The sequence below is a fragment of the Rhinichthys klamathensis genome, unplaced genomic scaffold, assembly GCF_029890125.1.
Source record: "Rhinichthys klamathensis goyatoka isolate OS25496 unplaced genomic scaffold, OSU_Roscu_1.1 h1tg000010l_1, whole genome shotgun sequence".
NCBI lineage: Eukaryota > Metazoa > Chordata > Actinopteri > Cypriniformes > Leuciscidae > Rhinichthys > Rhinichthys klamathensis.
This window is the reverse complement of record NW_026606563.1, coordinates 1,183,999-1,205,755: the sequence shown is the minus strand read 5'-3', so window position 1 is coordinate 1,205,755 and position 21,757 is coordinate 1,183,999. Positions and strand designations below refer to the sequence as shown.

At 40.0% G+C, this 21,757-nt stretch overlaps 1 protein-coding gene across 2 annotated transcripts in view; it reads left to right on the top strand.

Annotated features, from left to right (window-relative positions):
* The first annotated feature begins 1,075 nt into the window (after positions 1-1,075).
* Positions 1,076-21,757, top strand: part of l1camb (L1 cell adhesion molecule, paralog b) — a 95,925-nt gene continuing 75,243 nt past the window's right edge. The window contains exon 1 of one of the 2 annotated variants that reach the window (XM_056261332.1): positions 1,076-1,231. The gene's annotated coding sequence lies outside the window, so the exon portion shown is untranslated. The remainder of the gene's footprint in view (positions 1,232-21,757) is intronic. The other variant, XM_056261323.1, reaches the window with a different exon arrangement.

The window sequence follows — 21,757 nt, the reverse complement described above, 5'->3', positions numbered from 1 at the left end:
GATCCTGTCAAACAATTCTAGTTCAGACTGGGCTTACGTTAAGTGCAATACAGAGGTTTATTGATGAAGAGAGAGAAGGAAGGACCCTTGAGAGAGCCGTCTTCTCTTATCAGATTATCAAATACCAAAAGGAGACTCTGAATCAATCCAAACCTCCCAGAAACAAACATAAGTGGCCACATGCACACAAGCAAACTCTGCTCAGGCTTGTGTTCAGCTAGCGCTGGCGTGTGTCAGAGGGCCCATGTTACCCCACACCCGCTCCATCTGCTCCTGATGGCCAGTGTGTGTGTGTGTGTTGGGTGGTGCGCTCTGTGCTCTGTGCATATTGTGTTTTTACAAGCATCATGTTCCATTAAATCATACTGTATTACAGTATTGGTTTTAAGAAAATAAAATGAGATGATCTGCAGACCTCTAAATATAGATGGATGGTATTTCAGCGTAAAGCCAATAATCATCATTTTAACTTAAAGGAGAGCAAACTCCATCGACGTGCATAAGGTTGAATGTCACATAACCAGGCCACATTCTCACTCAAAATGAAAGAAAAAATAAAATTGGCCTGTTTCTTAAGATTCTTTGCATAGTTGCATTATTTCTATGATGATTCCCATTCAATTATTTTTCCTCATATTGCAAACATAATGCATTTTTTTATATTCCTAGAATAAAAGCACTACTGTTATTGTGTATACATATTGTACAATTTAGATAATATTTTATTATTTAGGTATTACAGTAATGAGATTGAGATTGTTATGCGTTAGAAATGGGTAAACATAACAAAGAGCCAAGGTGAGGTTGAACTGCCAATGGCAATTAAAGTAGTCGAGAAAATCTCTTAAAAATACCTTGGAGAGTTGGGACTGTTTGGGGTGCTCTGAGGGGTACGGGGGAAATCAGAGGAAAAGCTTAAACCTCTCCATTGTGGCTGAGACAGAAAGAGGTAGAGAGCAGGGAGGGGAGGGATAGACAGACCAGAGAAAGAGATGATGTCACCTCTACTCATCCGCCAATCAGAGGTGTGTGGGAGGAGCTCGTGCTGAGGAGGGGAGGAGGGTGAAGGGTGTGTTTCTCCCTCACTGCAGCATCCGGCAGGGCTTCACCCATTGGATGGGATGAACAGAGAGAAAGACAGAGGAGAAGCAGAGAACAAGGCGTGTCACCGTGACCGTACCACAAGATAGAAACCTGTCTTCTGTCCAAGACCTTCACACTACCTGTAAAGGTAAGACACATGATCGTTTCAGAAACAAAAACTGTGCCTTTTGGCTGTATGTACGTGTGGTTGTGTGTGTGTGTGTGTGGATGGGTGTGATGGTGATACCTCAGTCATCAGGGGCCGAACGCAGCTCGAACACACCTTGGCCTTGTGTGTGTATTCACATCAGTGAGGGAGTGTGGCAGATTCAGAACTTGCACTCTTGGCGATTGATGGAACTATTATCTGTTATCAGAAATGGTGATTTATTTTTTATTTTTTTATTACAGTCTGTTATAATGTCCAATAATTGGAAGATTATTTTGATAGAATGATTTTCAATACAAACATGAGTGCATGAGTAAGTATATTATTGCAAAAGCAGGGCACTTTCTATTACGTTCAATTCTGGGAATCAATTTGTTGAAAAGTAAGCCTGTTTGTTTGATATGTAATGTAATCTGGAGTCGGTAACTCAGATCATGCTGCTGTATAATACTGTATAATAGCCCTCTTTAGGAACACTGTCTAAAAAACATCAGTTAACTGTGAGGAACAGACATGCCATCTTTATCAGTTAAAAATGCTATATTATTTCAGCAATCTGCTCTGCTTTTTAGTTGCCACCCCGCCTATCTATGTGTGTGTGTGTGTGTGTGTGTGTGTGTGTGTGTGTCGCTAGCAGGTGAACGGCCTCAGCCATTGTTTCTTTATGTGGATGTTATGATGTAGCCCAAGCTATATAAGAAAATCTTTCAAATCTTTTAAGGTTTCTAATTTTGATTCTCCAGGATTGACAATGCTTAGTGTATCCTTGATTTCACTGGCCTCAGTTATGATACGGTAAAATGCTGAATCACAAGCATGTCATCATTAATTAAATGTGGCACAATAAATATGGCACTGCACTGTTATTTAACTGAGTATTAAATTACATAATAATAATAATAATAATTAATAATAATTGGTTGAGGGAGTGACAGTAGATTTGTCATATTTCTCCTCATTACTCCTTTTTGGAAAAGTTGTGAAAATGCTATTGTGATTTTTTTCTTTTCTTTTGCTATTAGAGAAAATGAGAGAAATTCACGTCTGCTTGTAAGACCCCATAAATGTGTGACGGGTCCATGTTAGGGCTGTGTATAATCTATAAGTGTAATAACAGAATGACCCGTATCTATATTCGGGTGAAACCTGATGTAGACGATGCTTAATCCGGAAGAGCGTTCAAAACTAAATGAAAACTCTATTACATTTACAGTTTCCAAAGATGCCTTGAATAATTCACACATTTATTTATTAATGTTATTACAATCTATATCAGGGCTATTCAACTATCTCCATTCGAGGGCCGGATTATCCAATCGAAAAGTTGAGGTGGGCCGGTGGGTTGGTTTGGGGGTTTAGCTTATTTATTGTAACATTATTTATTGAAACATAACAGTTTCAATAAATAAGCTAAAGTAAACCTAAACAAGTATTGTACTTACTTGTAAATGAGGTACCCAACAGTATGCAGATATATAAGACCATAAAAAATACAATTTTGATCATTTACAGCTCTGTACAACTATTTTCCTTGGAACAAATAAATTAATTACACAAGCTCATAGCTATTGATAAGTAATAATAATTATTTTATTTTTAATTGCTATGCTTAAATGAAGATATTCTGACAGTGAGACTTGCTGACCACAGGCTACTCACTCCTACAGCCTAAACACAGGTTAACAACGATACACACCTTCACAGAGAAACTGGCGTAATATCAGAACAAAAATGAATTATATATTCCTCTACCCATCTAATAAATCGAATGCAATATAAATTACTATAACATATTCAATATAAGTAAATATTCCACATTTCTGCCCAAACCATGGTAAATTACTACAGTACATTCATGGTAAATGTTTGTAAGGGTGGTGAGTAGAGATTTAAAGTCTTCGTTCATGACACAATGTTTCTCCTGCTTTCCTCATCAGTCGTGTTGGGAATGTTGAGGCCGTTTCATCCGATTTAATACTAGTTAAATCATCGAGTGATTTGTGGTTTGTAACAGAGGTGTCTGTCGAATTGAAACGCTTCCCTCTAGTTGTTTAACAATAGTGTCCGGGACCGGGAGTAAACGCAACCCCGTGCTGAAACCACTGGTGAGCGACTGAAAGCAGCGCTGTGTCGTCACTGACTGAGAAACCGCTTCAGCAGATCCAGTGACACAGCGGTCCAAACGAATCCCGATAGTTTCAGACCGTTGTGCAAGCGTGTCTAGACAGAATCGAACCAAAAGAATGATTCATTCACGAATGATGGCTGGTTCAGTCGACAGAAATACGGGACACGCATAATAACTGCTGAAATATTCACACGTACAAGGTTTCTCAGGTCAGAATATTCACACGTAAAAGGTTTCTCAGGTCAGAATATTCACATGTAAAAGGTTTCTCAGGTCAGAATATTCACACGTAAAAGGTTTCTCAGGTCAGAATATTCACACGTAAAAGGTTTCTCAGGTCAGAATATTCACACGTAAAAGGTTTCTCAGGTCAGAATATTCACACGTAAAAGGTTTCTCAGGTCAGAATATTCACACGTAAAAGGTTTCTCAGGTCAGAATATTCACACGTAAAAGGTTTCTCAGGTCAGAATATTCACACGTAAAAGGTTTCTCAGGTCAGAATATTCACACGTAAAAGGTTTCTCAGGTCAGAATATTCACACGTAAAAGGTTTCTCAGGTCAGAATATTCACATGTAAAAGGTTTCTCAGGTCAGAATATTCACACGTAAAAGGTTTCTCAGGTCAGAATATTCACACGTAAAAGGTTTCTCAGGTCAGAATATTCACATGTAAAAGGTTTCTCAGGTCAGAATATTCACATGTAAAAGGTTTCTCAGGTCAGAATATTCACACGTAAAAGGTTTCTCAGGTCAGAATATTCACATGTAAAAGGTTTCTCAGGTCAGAATATTCACACGTAAAAGGTTTCTCAGGTCAGAATATTCACATGTAAAAGGTTTCTCAGGTCAGAATATTCACACGTAAAAGGTTTCTCAGGTCAGAATATTCACATGTAAAAGGTTTCTCAGGTCAGAATATTCACACGTAAAAGGTTTCTCAGGTCAGAATATTCACATGTAAAAGGTTTCTCAGGTCAGAATATTCACACGTAAAAGGTTTCTCAGGTCAGAATATTCACATGTAAAAGGTTTCTCAGGTCAGAATATTCACATGTAAAAGGTTTCTCAGGTCAGAATATTCACATGTAAAAGGTTTCTCAGGTCAGAATATTCACACGTAAAAGGTTTCTCAGGTCAGAATATTCACACGTAAAAGGTTTCTCAGGTCAGAATATTCACATGTAAAAGGTTTCTCAGGTCAGAATATTCACACGTAAAAGGTTTCTCAGGTCAGAATATTCACACGTAAAAGGTTTCTCAGGTCAGAATATTCACACGTAAAAGGTTTCTCAGGTCAGAATATTCACATGTAAAAGGTTTCTCAGGTCAGAATATTCACACGTAAAAGGTTTCTCAGGTCAGAATATTCACATGTAAAAGGTTTCTCAGGTCAGAATATTCACACGTAAAAGGTTTCTCAGGTCAGTGTGCGCATATCACACTAAACTAGCGGAAGCGCCAGGACAAGAGGAGGAGGGGTGGTGCCGTCGGGCCGGATGGAGATGATTGAATAGCTCTGATCTATATGGTCAATAAAGCTGGAAAAGGTTCAGCTTGAGTCAGACATATAACTTCAACAGCGCAGCTTTATAACAGAACAACAGAATATTTTGAATTTCCAACAAACAATCACAACGCTAAACACAGGCTTCAAACCGCTGATAACCTTCTTCCAGCCAACATCCTAACGTTTGCAGAACTAAACTGAATTTAAGTCCATATGGTACCCCTGCTCGAGTACCTGCATCAGTTCAAATATCATATACAGGCTACTATAGGCTACGGTCTATGCTGATATTAAATCCTGAATATGTCAGGACCCCCCGACCTGGAGGCATAGACTGAGCCAGTGACACAGAAGCTGCGATCCACAGTATATAACGCTCCGAAGGCTTAAAACATCCACATTTTAAGAAGGCCTACTCTTGACACGTTTCTGAGACGCGCACAGTAAAAGGAGACTGCAACAGCACTATCCCATTTTAATTGATAAAGTTTCATATTGCCTTCACAATAGCGACTAGTAAACGTCAAGCTTAAGGCGTCATGGCATTTATAGGGTACAACAGGGCTAAAGCACACCCGAAGAAAAATGAGCTTTTCACTCCCTTAGTGTATGAGTGCAGAATTGATATATATACATAAATGCATGTTTCACTTGTTCAAGCATTAAATGATTATTATGATGATTAAGTGCAGTATATTTTACATTAAATTAATGCCTATACTCTTTCATTAAGTATGATTTGTAACAAGATGAACAGTAGGAAATAATATCATCACACGATACAGTCAAATGAAACACATTACAATATGGTTAGACATTTATTAATATATTATCAAAATTAAAAAGTTAAACGTATTTGTTCTGATTAGTTTCATTAGTTCATGCAGTATGAAGTATCAATGAACTATTGTGTTTGTACTGTCCATTAACATGATTAATGTTTTAAAAAATTGCTCATTTTACATCATATCTAGTGCATGTATGAACCTTGTTTAAAAGTATTGTTGTTAAATATTGGAAAATCCATGTGAAAATATCTCATATCTCCTAAAAGAACATGAGTGTGTAGGAGGCTCATCTCTGGACTGGACATATCTCTGTCATGTTGTTATGTTGCCCTGTGTGTGGGACGTCCTGCAGACTTTACTTTCAGGCAGGTGTTTAGGGAAATACCAGTCAAGTCATATTCACTTCACAACAGCTTTATGACTTTTTTTTCTTCAATTGAATTTCATTATTTGCACAAACAGCTGAATCATTCTTCAAAGTACCTTCGGCAAAAGAAAGAATTGGGTGGAACATGAGGACGAGTAAATGAAGACATTTCCATTTTGGGGTGAACTATTTCTCTAAGGAGATGTTTTTTAATAATTGAATCATTTTTAAAAATGTTGGTTGTCGACGGATACATGAGGATTCTCAGACAGCTTCCCTGGCCGCTGTAGTGCTGGATAGATACATGCATTAACATGGCAGTGCAAATCAAGAATACAGAACTAATTCAGTGCAAACGAACAGACAGATCAGTGTTGGAGAAAAGATTCACCAAATATCATTGCCCCAATCTTCTTCTATGGCCGTCTCTGATTCTGACCTTTCTCGGTCCACTTCCTGTGACAGAATGGAGTCTTTGTTGTGTTCATTGACTCATTTCCTCTGAAGATCAGCGAGTGTATTAGCTCCCGTCAGAGTCCTTCATCTGGGTCACATCAATGCATGTCGCAATTCTCAGAATGGCTTATAACTGGAAATCCTGTCAGAGTTGCAGGAACCAGCTAATGGAGAAACACAACACACTGCCAATACATTTAACACTCCAACAAGTATGTTTCTTTCCAAGTAAAACACCGAAACATCCTGAAATCAAGATCACTGTAAAAAGTGAACATGTGCAGTTGTTGCTTTAAGGAGGTTTTTCTACCGAGTCTACCTATAAATTCTAATGTTGTTGTTGTAACCTACTTTAATCAGATTTATGTAACATAAAGCAAGGGAATGCCACCTTGACAGTGGATAAGGATAGCACATATTATTGTACATGTTATAAAGTATAGCAAAAATAAAACTATGTAGAATGATATAATTAGTAAAGCCCAACCAGCAGTATAAAAACACACACATACTGTACACAAACTTCATTGTTAATTGTTATGTGGGATAGGAACTAGTCATTTTTAACGAAGACATTTTTTTGTGACGCTCCTAAAAATGTCTCCATGTTTTCGGCCATCACCACCCAGACAGCAACAGTGTCGGCCCAGATCCGGATCACACACACCAGACGTGGTTTTACCGATAACTAGGTTTGACCGTACGTGCCGATAACCGATTAATCAACCGATATTTTTAAAATGGATACTGCATTAAAAACAAACATAACACTCCAAGTAAAACAGTGCTGAACTGAAATGTGCTAAATTAAATAAATATATAAATATGAATCTATTAAAATGAGAAGTTTAACAGAATGAATTCTACAGAAAATAATTGAAACATTCAAATATTACAGGTTTCTTTAGCTATAACCTATATGTACATTTCACTTTGCAGGCCCCATTTGTGAACAAGGATATATTAGCCAGCTTTCATGAACTGCATGAAGCAATATGCGTTTTTACTGCATGTATTAATATTTGAGCAATACAATTGTACCTTGTTCATTCATGTTAGTGCATAGTACATTAACTAGGGTTAACAGATCAAATTAAAATGTATTAGTAAATGTTGAAATTAACAAACTAACAATTAACAATACTACAACATTTATTAAACTTAGTTAATGCTAAAAATGTTACCATTTCATATAAATCCAAAGAGTCTGGACATATTTAAATATCTGTAAAGGCCAGAGCATTAAAATTACATACATGTATATTACATGTAGTCTCTCACATCTATATTAGAACACTTGATTATCTAATCAAAATAACAATATGTATTGCAGTGATAAAAAAGAATTGAATCGAATGCGTTTCTGATCTGTTTATGTTTCTGTCTCATTATAATTGCATAATGAGGGCGCATGTATACAGTCATTATGTCATTTTCCCTAATGGAGACTCTTTTCTCATTCATATCTTTAGTCCACATCTCTTGACGTACTTGAACTCAAAGATTCCCGAAGGTTTGTGGTCTGGTCGCCACGCTCAACATCAGATATATGATGTTTTATTAACAAAGTTCTGGAGGAACACGTTTAAATGATCTAGCCAGTCAGCAGGAGAGGAGGTCTATATACACACAGTCGAATCTCCTCGCTCTCGGCTGGTTCTGTCCCAGGCAGCGATCCGGGGGGGACTCCGGGTTCAGTCTCCTCGGACAGCACACCACACACTCTTTACTCGATCCGATTATTTGTGTGAGCTCGGGAAATACAGGGGTGCTCTCTATATAGTTTCATAGGACACAATATGTGATTATCTTTATTTCAGAAAGTGCATTCACCTTACAATAATCTCAAAACTACAACAAAACTTTAAACAAAAGTCAGCAAGCATCGAAACTATAATCTTACAATAGTAACGCTGCAATACATGCTGAAACTATAACATATCCTCGTCCTGTTCAAGTCAACAGTTAATGCATGATGCTTCTCAATGAGTGAGTGAGTTTAACATCACATGACACACACACACAGCCGTGAATCATCCAGCTAATGACTCGCAGTAACAGGATTAAGAATCAAGGGCATGATCATTGAACAAGTGTCCATCTATTCTCCTTGCAGTGTGTGGGGTGTATAACCAGCAGTTCACTGACATTTCTTCCCTAATTCTCTCCATGTGTACCATGCAGTTTTACCGTAATGTGCATGAGTGTGTGTGTCAGTGAACTGAATGGGGCTCTTATGAATAAACAACTGCTGAAGTCTTCCAGGAAATGCTTTGGCAAAGCTCTGATGTGTCGTAACAGAGCGCTTGAGAACAACACAGACAGCTTTACACATCTCAGAAAGCTAGTGATGGAGCTCAGTAATGCAGCATAGCATCATTAAGCCCTCATGCTTATTCTTTTACTGAATCAATAATATATGGTAATGTATTCAGTGTAATTTGCTTCTTAAGTTAATGAGTTTAGGTTATTTTGTTATTTGACAGTGAAAGTATGAGCATTAAGAGATGGCATTAATGGCTCTCCTCTTTACAGAGTCCCGTACTGGTTCCAGTGTAAACGTGAACATGTTCTGACAGCTGACATGTAAATGTTTGGCTTCAACAGAGGAGTGTTTCTAATGAAGAATGGGAAGCACAAAGGGGACGTCTCTGTCTTTTGTTCAGAGGAGCCCCTCTAGGGTCAGGATCATTCAGTTATTTCGGCAGGGTACCGTAGGGAATATGGGACTCATTAATTCTGGAGTCTGCCATGTGTGTAATCGAGTAAAAGTCTTGCTCTGGCTTCCAGATGGAGGGTGTCTGATGACATCCCCACATTAAACATGGGCCGGCCAATGACATTCGTGCTTCTGGTTTGGTCCGGAATGAAAGTGCACACGGGGTTCAGAGTCCTTTCACTGTGCGCATCTCAGAAATGTGTCGAGAGGAACATTATAGTGATGGGACAGTGTCTTATAGTAGGCTTTACAAACAGTGCTTTTGTGAACGAATCACGACTGAATAAAGAGAAAAATGGTTCGATCTGCTTTGTTGTCGTTTGCTCTTAAACACTCTTTCTGGGGTCTCTTAGTAGATACAGCACACACACACACACACACACAGTACAGGACACTAGCCCTGATAGACTCAAGGAGAACGGCGTGACTAAAATCTTTCAGTGGTTCTTAATTCCTCGCAGTGTGAACTTTCCAGAAAACTTGTGCTGGTCCGTTTTGTTACTGTGACTGTAGTTACACTCCATTACATGTTTATCTTCTGGGTATAAAGTTCATTTTTTCACAGTTTAGTATTTGTGTTTTTTTTAATCAAATTATCAAATTAAACAGGAAATTTAATAAGTTGGCAGGCTAGTGGTGTGCAATATGTTGAGCAGTCCAAGAATGAGACATTTTTCATTTCACAATTGTTTACCATTACGCCATTTAAAATGCAATTATAGTCATATTTAAAGGTGCTCTAAGCGATGTCACGCGTTTTTTAGGCCAAAACATTTTTTGTCACATACAGCAAACATCTCCTCACTATCCGCTGGCTGCCTGTCCCCTGAACACACTGTAAAGAAACGCGATCTCTGTAGACAGCCCAGGCTCCACAAACAGCACCAAAAACAAACTGGGCCAACCCGCTCCCCAAAACATAACAAACTGTTCCAGCCAATGACCGACAAGAAGGGTTTGGGGGGTTAGTGTGCGGATGAGGAGGAGGGAGGGTCTAGCTAGCCTCCGTTGTGTTTGACAATATTCGAACGTCAACAAGAAGTGACGTCACCCAGGATCGCTTAGAGAACCTTTAAGTAGATAAGATGACAAACTGCATAGGTTTTCTAATCAGGCGCTGATCAGAGTTCACATTTAAAGGCCTTTCAGCAGGAGGACCCATTAGTTCATGACAGCTAAAGGCCTCCAGAACCTGCACAGATCCGTCCTCAGACACACACACATGAGGGATCTGGAGTAGAGAGAGCTGGTGCAGGTGTGATCCTGAGTATCCGGCACGCATCCCGTGTGGGGGATTCCGTTGTCATGGAGACGAGACCGTGAGGCGCGTCCCAGTCTGAGCGTGTGTGAGATCGCTCTCTTCTTTACTGGGAGTGTGTTTGGAGGTGAGCATCATGCTGGTCGCTGTGTAAAAACACACTGATGCTCACCTCCATGAACACCGACTTCTGATTCATGTAAATCACTGACACAGCATTAGCACACATTAAAATCAAGCACGCACACACACACACACACACACGCACACACACACACACACACACACACACACACACGCACACACACACACACGCACACACACACACACACACACACGCACACACACACACACACACACACACACAAGACAAAAGAAAATGTATGATACATTAAAGAAGAGCAGGGTGTGGCCGACAAAGAGATGAGTATTCCTATATGACTCAGCAATATCAAGTCGACTGTCCGGAAAATAAACACAGATGATGGACAGAACGGTAAATCTCTCCTCCCCCGTTTCATCCATTAATGGCCCTTACCAGCACAGCTGCCACTGCTCAATATTTTAGCACAGACCCACACCCACTCACACACACACACACACACACACACCCACACACACACACACACACACTCACTCACACGACTCCTAAACCTACCCATCACACAAAACTTTCTGCATTTTTACATTTAAAAAAAAAAACCTCATTCTGTATGATTTATACCTTTTGTACCTCAATTTAGGTCCAGGGCTGGACTGGGACAATTTAGGCCCTGGCATTTTGGCCCAGACTGGCTCACAACATATGATCATAAACACCACCCATCTTTGCACATCCTTGAATATGTATACCAACTCCTAATCCTTAAAACCACTAATGCCATGTAATGAGTGAGTAGGAACGAGTGAGAGTTAACAGATGAAATAAGTACAGAATTGTCATTTATTAATACAATTGAACTATATTCCACAGTGATGAATCCCCCAAAAAACAAGCTGCATTGGCATAGAAATAGTAGTTTCTCACAGGATTTTTGGTAAAACTGTGTTGGGTGGAGCTTGGGCCTTCTAGGGGGGTTCGGGGGCATGCTCCCCCGTAAGAACATTTTGTGCTTTTTAATGTTAAATTCATCAATCTGGTGCACTTTGAGAGGTCAAAATTAAAAGCTCCAACCCATATTCATTGTGCAAATTAAACAAAGAAAAATCCCATGACAGTAATAGCCATATTTTGTAAAACAAATGCACTGAAAAATAAAGGAAACTTTCATAATTAGTTTTGTACTAATTTCTATACTTGAAAGAGATTAGCACATGATCTTTTATTTTGACGGAAACTGCATCAAGCCTTTATATTGGCGGAAAACACGGTTTACAAAAGCTGCAGTAGGGAGTTTTGAGAAAACGTTGACTTAGCCTGAAAATTTGAACAAGCACAACTTACAGGTCCCGCCCCCTTGCTCTCTGCTGCGCTACAGCCCTCCCTCCACAGCGGAGCCCGTCGTGAACGCGCAGGCTAGTAAACAGGGCCACCCATAACGGCGGATAAAAAGTTATATGGCACATTCACTAATAGGGACTAAACGTCAATAATATGCTTTACATTGACTGTGGCCTGCCCATACTTTGACTACAAACTTGGTCCTCAAATCATTATGTATTTTCCAATAGCCTACATGTAACTTTATAACGTTGCACTCTTTCTATAAGTTATAAATAGCTAGTAAGATAACGTTAATATAACGGTAACTAACGTAACAGTATGTAAGTAATTATTCTAGCGATATATAATGCTAGATAAGGTGTGCTAGTACATTATTTCAGCAACATGACAAGCCAGTGAATTAGCAGGTTTCAATTGTTGCTTAGCAGAGTGTGTGACATTTTATCTACATGTTATGCGGCTAGAGTTTTGACACCGAGTCAATGGGCTCTGTGTAATTCTTTATTTTTCGCTTGTTTATCGTCATCAGTCTTTTTCCTTTTACCTCTTTGTTTTATGAGCAGGTGTCACTCGAGAATTGGCAGTTTAGGTTGTTTCTCCGTCATAAGCACAGCTGCAGCACGCCGGCAATCTTGAGTTTGAACGACTGCTCGCGCTGTGCAAGAGAGGGGTGTGATCAGCGCGGACACGAGCGTGATTGACACTGCTAAGACATTCCTCCTAGCTCTGATTGGTTGTTTCTGACCGGGAGCGTGTATTTCTGCAAATGGCAATAGGACCACTAGGAGGAGCCAGAGGAGCTTGATTTTTACACAGATTATCTGTCTCATATTCTACTGTCAGGACATAATGACAGTTTTAGCAAATATATGTTTTCAAAAGTTACCTACAGGAGCTTTAAATGTCTAGTAAATTGCGGTAATAGTCAACTATGCAGATGTGGAAATAATGCGTAACTCGGTAATGGGTCAGACATAGCCTATGTGTTTTGAAAGTAGTTCTGCTTACCGCGGACTCTACACTCACTCCTCCCTCTCCTCATCATCACGGGAGCTGATGAAGGTCCTGCTGCTGCAGAAAACATATATTTTGACACATTTTACAGCGTCTGCTTGAAGGGCATGTATCTATTTTTCACGCTATTTCTCTGCGCATTCCTTGCGTTTCTTCTCCATATTTCAGACTATTTTTGACAGATACACACTTGAACGTTACATGGACCCTTATAATCGGATTGACGGCTTAATCGGACTAAAAAACCTTAATGTAAACACCTTAATCAATCTGATTGAGCTCGATCCGATTGGAATCTCGATCGGATTGAAAGGGGTGGTTTACTCCGTTTGTAATCCGATCGAGAGAACATGTAAACACTTGATCGGATTGAAAACCGAAACTGAAAGGATTGCGCATGTGCAATGACGTTGAAATAGCGTAATGACGTGTGGAAAGAGCTGTTGTACCTGTTGAATAAAGTGTCATCTAAATGAGTGTCCCGTTATTCTAGAATTCTCCTTTCACTCAGCGTCTGTGAAGTGGAGCAGGACAACGTCCCACCAGTGCTTGTTTCAGACTCTCATCACAGACGACTGGGCGCTGGGTTTCCCTGCGTGATCAATATAAGCAGCAGCGGCACAACGGTTCATGCTCATCGTCTCCAAATCATGACCAGAGACGGATAAATATTAAGTCTGCTGTTTAAAACAAACAAAGAACCAATAGAGGAGAATAGTTATGAGCGAACAGCGGCAGTATATTCGTGCAGTGTGCGCATGTCAAAAAATCAATTCTCGATTTGAAGCTTGCGACATATAAGACATATAAGCATATTTCCCCTGTTCTTTACGAACTCCATTGGTTTCCAGTAACGGCACGTATCGATTTTAAAATCTTGATTTTAACATATAAAGCTATTCATGGGATAGCACCGGAATACCTTTGTGATCTAGTTGTTCCTTACATTCCAAATCGTCCTCTACGCTCGTCTGACTCTTCTACTCTAACCCACATTTAAATTAAAGTCGATGGGTGGTCGCTCCTTTACGGTTACTGCCCCTCGGTTGTGGAATAAACTTCCTCTTGCGATAAAAAATTCCCCAACTTTGGACAGCTTTAAGAGGTCTTTAAAGACCCATCTTTTTAAAAATGTTTATTGTCTTTGAAGTGTATTATGTCTATTTGTTTACCATACTGTGTAGCGCTTTGGGTTGGAGAAAAGCGCATTATAAATAAAATGCATCATCATCATATAAACGCACACATCAACCCCATTACTTAATTTATCGTTCATGTAAATACCGTGTTCGGATTCATCAATCGGATAGATTTCATTCCGATTGAACCAAAAGGTGTCCATGTAAATGTAGCTACTGACACTGCACGCTCGCTCAAAGTCCAAAGGGAGAGGTGTTTAAAGATGTGATTGGGCCAGACCAGTGTCAATCAAGAAAAGAACCAATGGGCCGCTGATCTACGTGTTTCATGTGCCGGTCTTACCAGTCCAGGACAGTGACACGAGTCCCCATGAATCTGTATGCATTCAGGTTTAAGTCCCCACCAGGATAGAAAAACATGTACACACACACGTACACACACACACACACACTCTCACTCACCTCTCTCTCTCTCTCTCTCTCTCTCTCTCTCAGTAGCTATAATGAACGATCAACTCTAAATGTCATGTGTAGGGATACTAGGGATTATTCCTATTAGCTCAGATATAATTTTAATAACGAATCATGAAACATGATCGGGAATCACCTACAAATTATAAAATTACCCCTAAGGGAATAAGTTGCCAATGTTCTGTATGAACGACTGAATGCAACGACCAATTGTACTATCAATAATCAATCACAAGAATTATAATTAAATATTAATATGTCAATTGTCCAAAATAGATCAATTGTCAAGATAATCTTTAAGGGGATTAATTTATTATCGAATCATCTGCTTGTCCAGCAAAACTGATCATTCGATCTCTATCAAACCTCACAAAAATGATCCTCCTTTATAGACTTTCAAGAGAAGCTATTCCTCTGGCCACGAGGATTAACTTTCCTGTTCTATAACAATACTATAAGTATCAATAAATTTGTAAAGCACGTAGATTGATCGCAACATTAAAGGGACTTTGAAATGTGCATGAGACAGTCAATCAAATGAATATAATGTATTTAATAAATTAAAACTACGTATACAGGTGAACTACGTTACATGGAATAGATGTATATACAAACAATAACAACGAAACACAGACAGAGAATGAAAGTGAAAGAAGGGGCGGGGCCGGGGTAGCAGGGGGCGGGGCGTGTTCGGTACGCCATGAGAGTATTGCGATTCGAATCGTGGGTTCTGTATCACGGTTTTTCGGTTCGGTTCGAATATCGTTACACCCCTAAAGTTGGGTAAGAACTTATTATAGTAGTTTAACAGTCCCAAATAGGCCTTCAACTCTGTCACATTCTTTGGTGAGGGAGCGTTTTGAATAGCAGTCACCTTTTCTGGTACTGGGTGGAGGCCAGCCTCATCTACTTTATGACCCAAGAACGTTACCTCTTTTTCCATGAAGGAACATTTGCTCCATTTCAACCGCGGTCCTGCTTCCTGCAATCTTTCCAATACCCTGGCGAGCGTTTGGAGATGTTCCTCATCATTATGACCAGTCACCAGGATGTCATCTAGGAAAACTGCCACATATGGTAGACCTTGCAGTACTCCCTCAATGGTCCTCTGGAACAGTGGTTCTCAAACTTTTTAGCCACCGACCCCTAAACTAACATCGACGAGAACTCGCGACCCACTACCTACCACAGCATACACAAACAATAAACAAACAAAAAAGTTGTTTTAAATCCACATCCACTTCCTATGGATGCTTGTTTCCACCACAGAATAAAAAATAAAAAAGGTAATTGCAACTTTATATCATGCAATTCTGACTTTATAACTCGCACTGCAAGTTTATATTTTACAATTATGAGAAAACAAGTAAGAATAGCGCGATGTAAACCTGCAATTTTTAGATAAAAAAAAAAAAACGCAATTATCTTTTCAAATGTTTTCTTATGTGGCGGAAACAAGCTTCTATAACTTCCACTATATTTACTATATATAAATTTAGTCTTACCTTTCAGTGGGATGGGTGCACTTGTTTTTCGGTGCACAAAAGCTTAAAGGGTCACTCCACCCATTTGCATTAAGAGGTCCATTGTTAGACAACCAGTCATACTATTGAATGGTCGTGCAACATTCTTTCATTTTCCCCTGAGACAAGAGAAATCTACTATTTACCTTTTTCACTTCCTCCTACAATGACGCAAAAATCGTCATTTGACGTCATTGTAGGAGGAAGTGTAAGAGGGGGGGATTTCTGTAAAGACTACAAGCACAAGTTCCCACCCTTTCAAACCCGCCCATAGGGGGTTGTGCCTAATGCGCTAACAGAGCTATCACAGATCAGTGGGTGGGACTTCCCTTGCAGATACTGAAAGCAATATCAGCCATCTTGTTTATAATTCCATCCAGGTCTTTGAGATCAGAAAATTTAAATCTCCTTGTGACTGTAAGAACAAATCTGAAACGTAAAGGTGACAGAGCGTTTTCTAGAGTCGGTCCGACACTGTGGAATAATCTCCCGCACTCTATCAGATCAGCAAAGTCGTTGGCCGTGTTTAAGTTGTTGTTAAAAACATACTTATTAGATGTAGCATGGGGGCAAGTCTGAAGTAGTTATTATTATTTATTATTATTTCATATTGCATTGTGTGCTATATAAATAAATAGAAAAAAAAAAAAAAAAAAAAAGCGCTGTGGATATAGGAAGTTACGACAATGACGGAAGAAACTAAACATGATATGGAAGTAGAGGATTTTGAAATTCTGCTGCTCGAATCCGCTGTTCGTGGCTATCTTTATGAGCCGCAGTATAGTGAAGAGCAGCTGAGGCTGAAGGAGGACCAGGAGGCGGACGAGGAGCCCGGGCTGGGCGGACTGCTGGTGCCTGTGCTCTCGCTGTGCGCTACGGACACAGATAGAGTCCGTCTGCTGCAGAGAATTTCAACGATCGCAATTTCTCCTGGACGAAATCTCTGAATCAGACGAGCACACGGACGTTTGTGTTGTGATGTGAACCATCCTAGTTTCGCCTGACTGAAAATCCAGGTATCATGCAATAATTCACCAAATAGAAAGAAATACAAACGAGTAATTCACTAATGAGTTTGCCAATGTAACGGGGTTCGTTGTTGTGGGAAGAAGGAGGCTGGAACCGGCGAACATTTAAACATTTTAATAGTAAAATAAACAAATACAAAACAAAAGTATAAGCCAGCTGGCCACACACAACAGAAACAAAACATAAAATCAGGCCTGTTCCTTTTGTGCTTCCGCTCCTCCGTGAGAGATATGAGACCGCTGCGTCTCACAGGTGTCATTCATTATCACTCGCGCCGTCCTCTCACGTCCCTCGCCCTCGTCCTGCTCGCCACAGCCAACTAACTAGACATTTTTTGTGAAATGAATTTCAAACTCATTTAGCAGCAAGCCTTCTTGTAGACGGAAGAGTGATTTCTCTGATGTTTGCGCTGTTCTGGATTAGTGGGAGTGGCTTGCGGAGCTGTGCAACGTGGTGCATTGTGGGAGTTGTTGTCTTACATACAAGTGCGCCCTAAAGTTATTTTCTGTCTTTTCTCGGTCAAGAGGGCACCAAATTCAAAAATTCTTTTACATTTCGACTACATATATAACCCACTTTCAATAAAGATTAATGTTGAAATGGGTGGAGCGAAACACTACAGGTGAATAGGGTAAAATTTTAAAATAATAGATATCACCATGAAACTTCCTCAGTTGATTACTTACACAAGTATATATATATATATATATATATATATATATATATATATATATATATATAAAAAAGTATTACAAGTTTTTGAAATTTGTATGTTTAATTATGCCAATTAGGCATTAAATATGCACGATTTTGCATATATTTTCGGTAGATAGATCTGAACATATGATAAAGGCTGGTGCAAAATTCTGTTTCCATTTTGTTTACACACAAGAAGAAAAAAAAAGTTCAGAGGGATTTCAGGATATATGCTTTCATTACCTAGGAAATCAAAATATACTGCCCATAGCCTTAAAAAAATTGATTTTCGCCATATTTATTTGATTCAAATGTCACACAAATCAGGCCAGGAATGATTTATTAACAAATCCCTCTGAAAATATCTTCAGAATACTGCTAATGCCGAGTTCACACTACACAACTTTAAACGTCGCCAGATCGCTGTGCTGTTCAGACTACATGACTTGCTCTGGAGTCTTGAAGTCGTTGTGGTGTTCACACTACGTGACACTACGTACATGATCTGCAACAGGGGGTTACACACTACACGAGCTGACAGCAACTCTGTCACCCAACAACTACTCTATCCGGTCCCCAAACCACGTTTTGTCACGAAAACACACGCGAGAAGTGGAATGGAAAATGAGGCGAAACAGGAGTTGTCTATTTGAAAATGGACGCCGGGACAAAATTGGCGGTGCAAGTTGTTTGCGCAATGATTTCTTCAGAATCCCCCCCAAAAAAGAATATGGGTGAAAGGATGGATAAGCACACGCCGGCAGCAGGGATTGTCTGTGCTCAGGGGCGGCACCAGATGTGCAGGTGCTGAGGGGGTGCTAGATCATTGACAGCGAGCGCTGCACAATTATATATATATAAATACTATTAATAAATGAGCAAAAACTTAGCAACTCAATATTTAATATTCAATTATTTTAATTATCACAATTAAAGTTTTAATTTGATTAAATTCAATAAGCACAACATTCAGCATATAGGCTTATTCAGCAAATATTCATAAAGATTTATTTTTATTAATAATTTTATTTCAACATAATATCTCGTTATTTTGACATAATATGTGTGCGTGCAACAAGCAAGATGTGCATCTGTAAATCCGGTGACAAGTGTGCATTGATTTTTATTAATAAACGAGTGTTTTCTGTGTAAGTGTCGACTGCAAAGATGAAGTTGACGATCGCCATCTCTGTATATGCGCCTATAGAGAAATGCACATAATGGATTACATCAGAGAGTAGCGTATTTATTTTCGTTTTGAATTGTTTCGTTTAAAAACATTTTAAGATTTCTATAGATATATTCTCATGTCTGTGAGGCATATGGTGAGTTTCAGTTAATTGATCAGATGCTCCAGTTCACGTGCAATGCAAGTGACCGCGCAGGCGCCTCCATGTCATGATAATATTGTCTGCTATATTTGCATCTTATTTATTAATAAAGTTAAATACAGGCAATTGGTTGACGAGAAATAACGAGATATTATGTTGAAATAAAGACTTAATATCTCGAAATAACAAGATAAGTTTTCTCTTTTTATTCTTCACCATGCGGTTCAGGGCTTTCATAGAATAGAGCCTGAATATAATTGCTTCCAGAAATGATTTTTGGGGGTGCTATCGGGGTGCTTTGGTCTTTCCTGGGGGTGCTGAAGCACCTGCTAGCTCCTCCTATAGCGCCACCCATGTCTGGCTACACATTATAAACATTATTAACATGTTTATAATGAAAAAGCAGCTGCCAGCTCGGTTGTGGTAGGCTACATCTTGTTGGAAACATCATACGCCTGTATTCATGCTCCTGCCACAGTTCAATTAAATTTTGCTCCATTTCTTTTGTCTAATGCCTAACCTATGCCTTGATCTCTCATTGGCTGTTGCTTGTTGCGACACGTGACACCACAGGCTATCGAGTCAGCCGACAGCTCCAGATATTTAGCATGCTAGATATTTGTCTGGCGTCGGCGAGGCTTCACCGAACGTTTTTGATGCGTCGTTTAGTATTTCACACAAAGATTGGCGAACGCGGATCACCCGCAGATTTGCACGCGATTACAGCCCAGCCTGTTGGCGAGCTCGTTAACTTGCAAATCGGGCTTTAATCGTGGCTTAAAATCCTGTAGTGCGAACTTGGCATAAGTGTATAACTGGAAAGTTGCAGGAGACTCAGAGCTTTACAACGATACCGGTCATGACAGACTTCAGTAAACAGACGGAGCGCGGCATGACACGTTGGAATGCTATAACTTGGTAAATTCGGGAGAAATTTACTGCCGCAAGTAAACAAAATGTAATAAAATAAACATCTTAATGCATATATTTCAACGTTTTCTTTATAGCAGCTTGAACGAACACATATTGAAGGAGTAAATTTCAATGAATGAATGAATGAATGAATGAATGAGGCATTTATATAGCGCTTTCATATGTACTACTGTACACCCAAAGCGCTTTACAATCATATCAGGGGTTCTCTCCTCAACCAGCACCAGTGTGAGCATCCACTTGGATGATGCGACGGCAGCCACAGTACAACGGCGCCAGTGCGCTCACCACTCACCAGCTATAGTTGGAGAGGAGAGGGAGTGATAGAGCCAATTCAGTGGATGGGGATTATTAGGAGGCCATGATTGGCAGGGGCCAATGGGTGGAATGTGGCCAGGACACCGGGGTTACACAACTACTCTTTACGAGAAGTGCCATGGGATTTTTAATGACCACAGAGAGTCAGGGCCTCGGTTTAACGTCTTATCCGAAGGACAGTGCTCTTTGACAGTATAGTGTCCCCATCACTACACTGGGGCGTTAGGACCCACACAGACCACAGGGTGAGCGCCCCCTGCTGGCCTCACTAACACCTCTTCCAGCAGCAACCTGGTTTTCTCAGGAGGTCTCCCATCCAGGTACTAACCAGCCTCAGCCCTGCTTAGCTTCAGTGGGCAACCAGTCTTGGGCTACAGGGTGATATGGCTGCTGGTTAAATCAATGTTTTTGCCTGCCGTGTCTCGCCTTAATCTGTGGCCTGATGTTGGATACGGCTACTCGCAGATCATCCTCAACATCAAGACGTGATCTGTATTTATTTTTCATGTATATAACAGCAGAAAAAGTCTGCTCACACAAATACGTAGATCCAAACGGAAGCAGTACCTCCATTGCCACACCCGATAACTCTCTGTATTCTTCTGCTACTGCGATCCAAAATTCAGGCAGTGTGGAACTGGAAAATAAAGTTTTTAATGTTCGATCACTGGACAGCTCCAGCAAAGCATCTTCCAGTTTTGTGGGGAGATTAGTCCTAGTTTCAGTGAATGGTTGCCGTATCCAGTTATACAGTTCTGGTTGCGTCTCTTTTGGAAAATACTTATGGAATTGTTCCAAAAGGCAGTGGAGATGACCAGTGATGTGTGTTTTCAGGTTGCCGAGACTCAGTCCATTCTCCTCCAGATGTTCATCCAGCTCAGGAAACATCTACACATTACCTTGTTCAACTCGCTCTGCCCATCTTTCCAGCTTTTTGCATCAATTTTCTCATTCATTGTCAAGATGTTTGTGTTTGGACCTTGTAATGAAAGATTAAGTATGTTAAGCCTTTCGAATATACAGGCCAAATAAGCAAGTTTTGATAAACAATCTGGATCTGTCAGGTGGTGCGCAAATTCAGATTTAGATTCTTTCAACAACGAGTGCACTTCCTCACGCAGTTCGTAAAGCCGGCCGAGTGTCTTCCCGCGAGATAACCCCCAGACTTCGGTATGAAACAGCAGCGCTTCGTGCTGCGAGCCCATCTCATTGCAAAGGGTGGCTAGCAGTCTACTGGTTACTGGACGTGATTTTATGTGATTTACAATTTTGATTGCACCTTTGAGAACACTGTTAAGCTCACTGTGAAGTGCTTTGCTAGTCTTGAGTCCCTTGTTTTTACCTACCATTGCACCTGCACCATCAGTACATACACCAGCA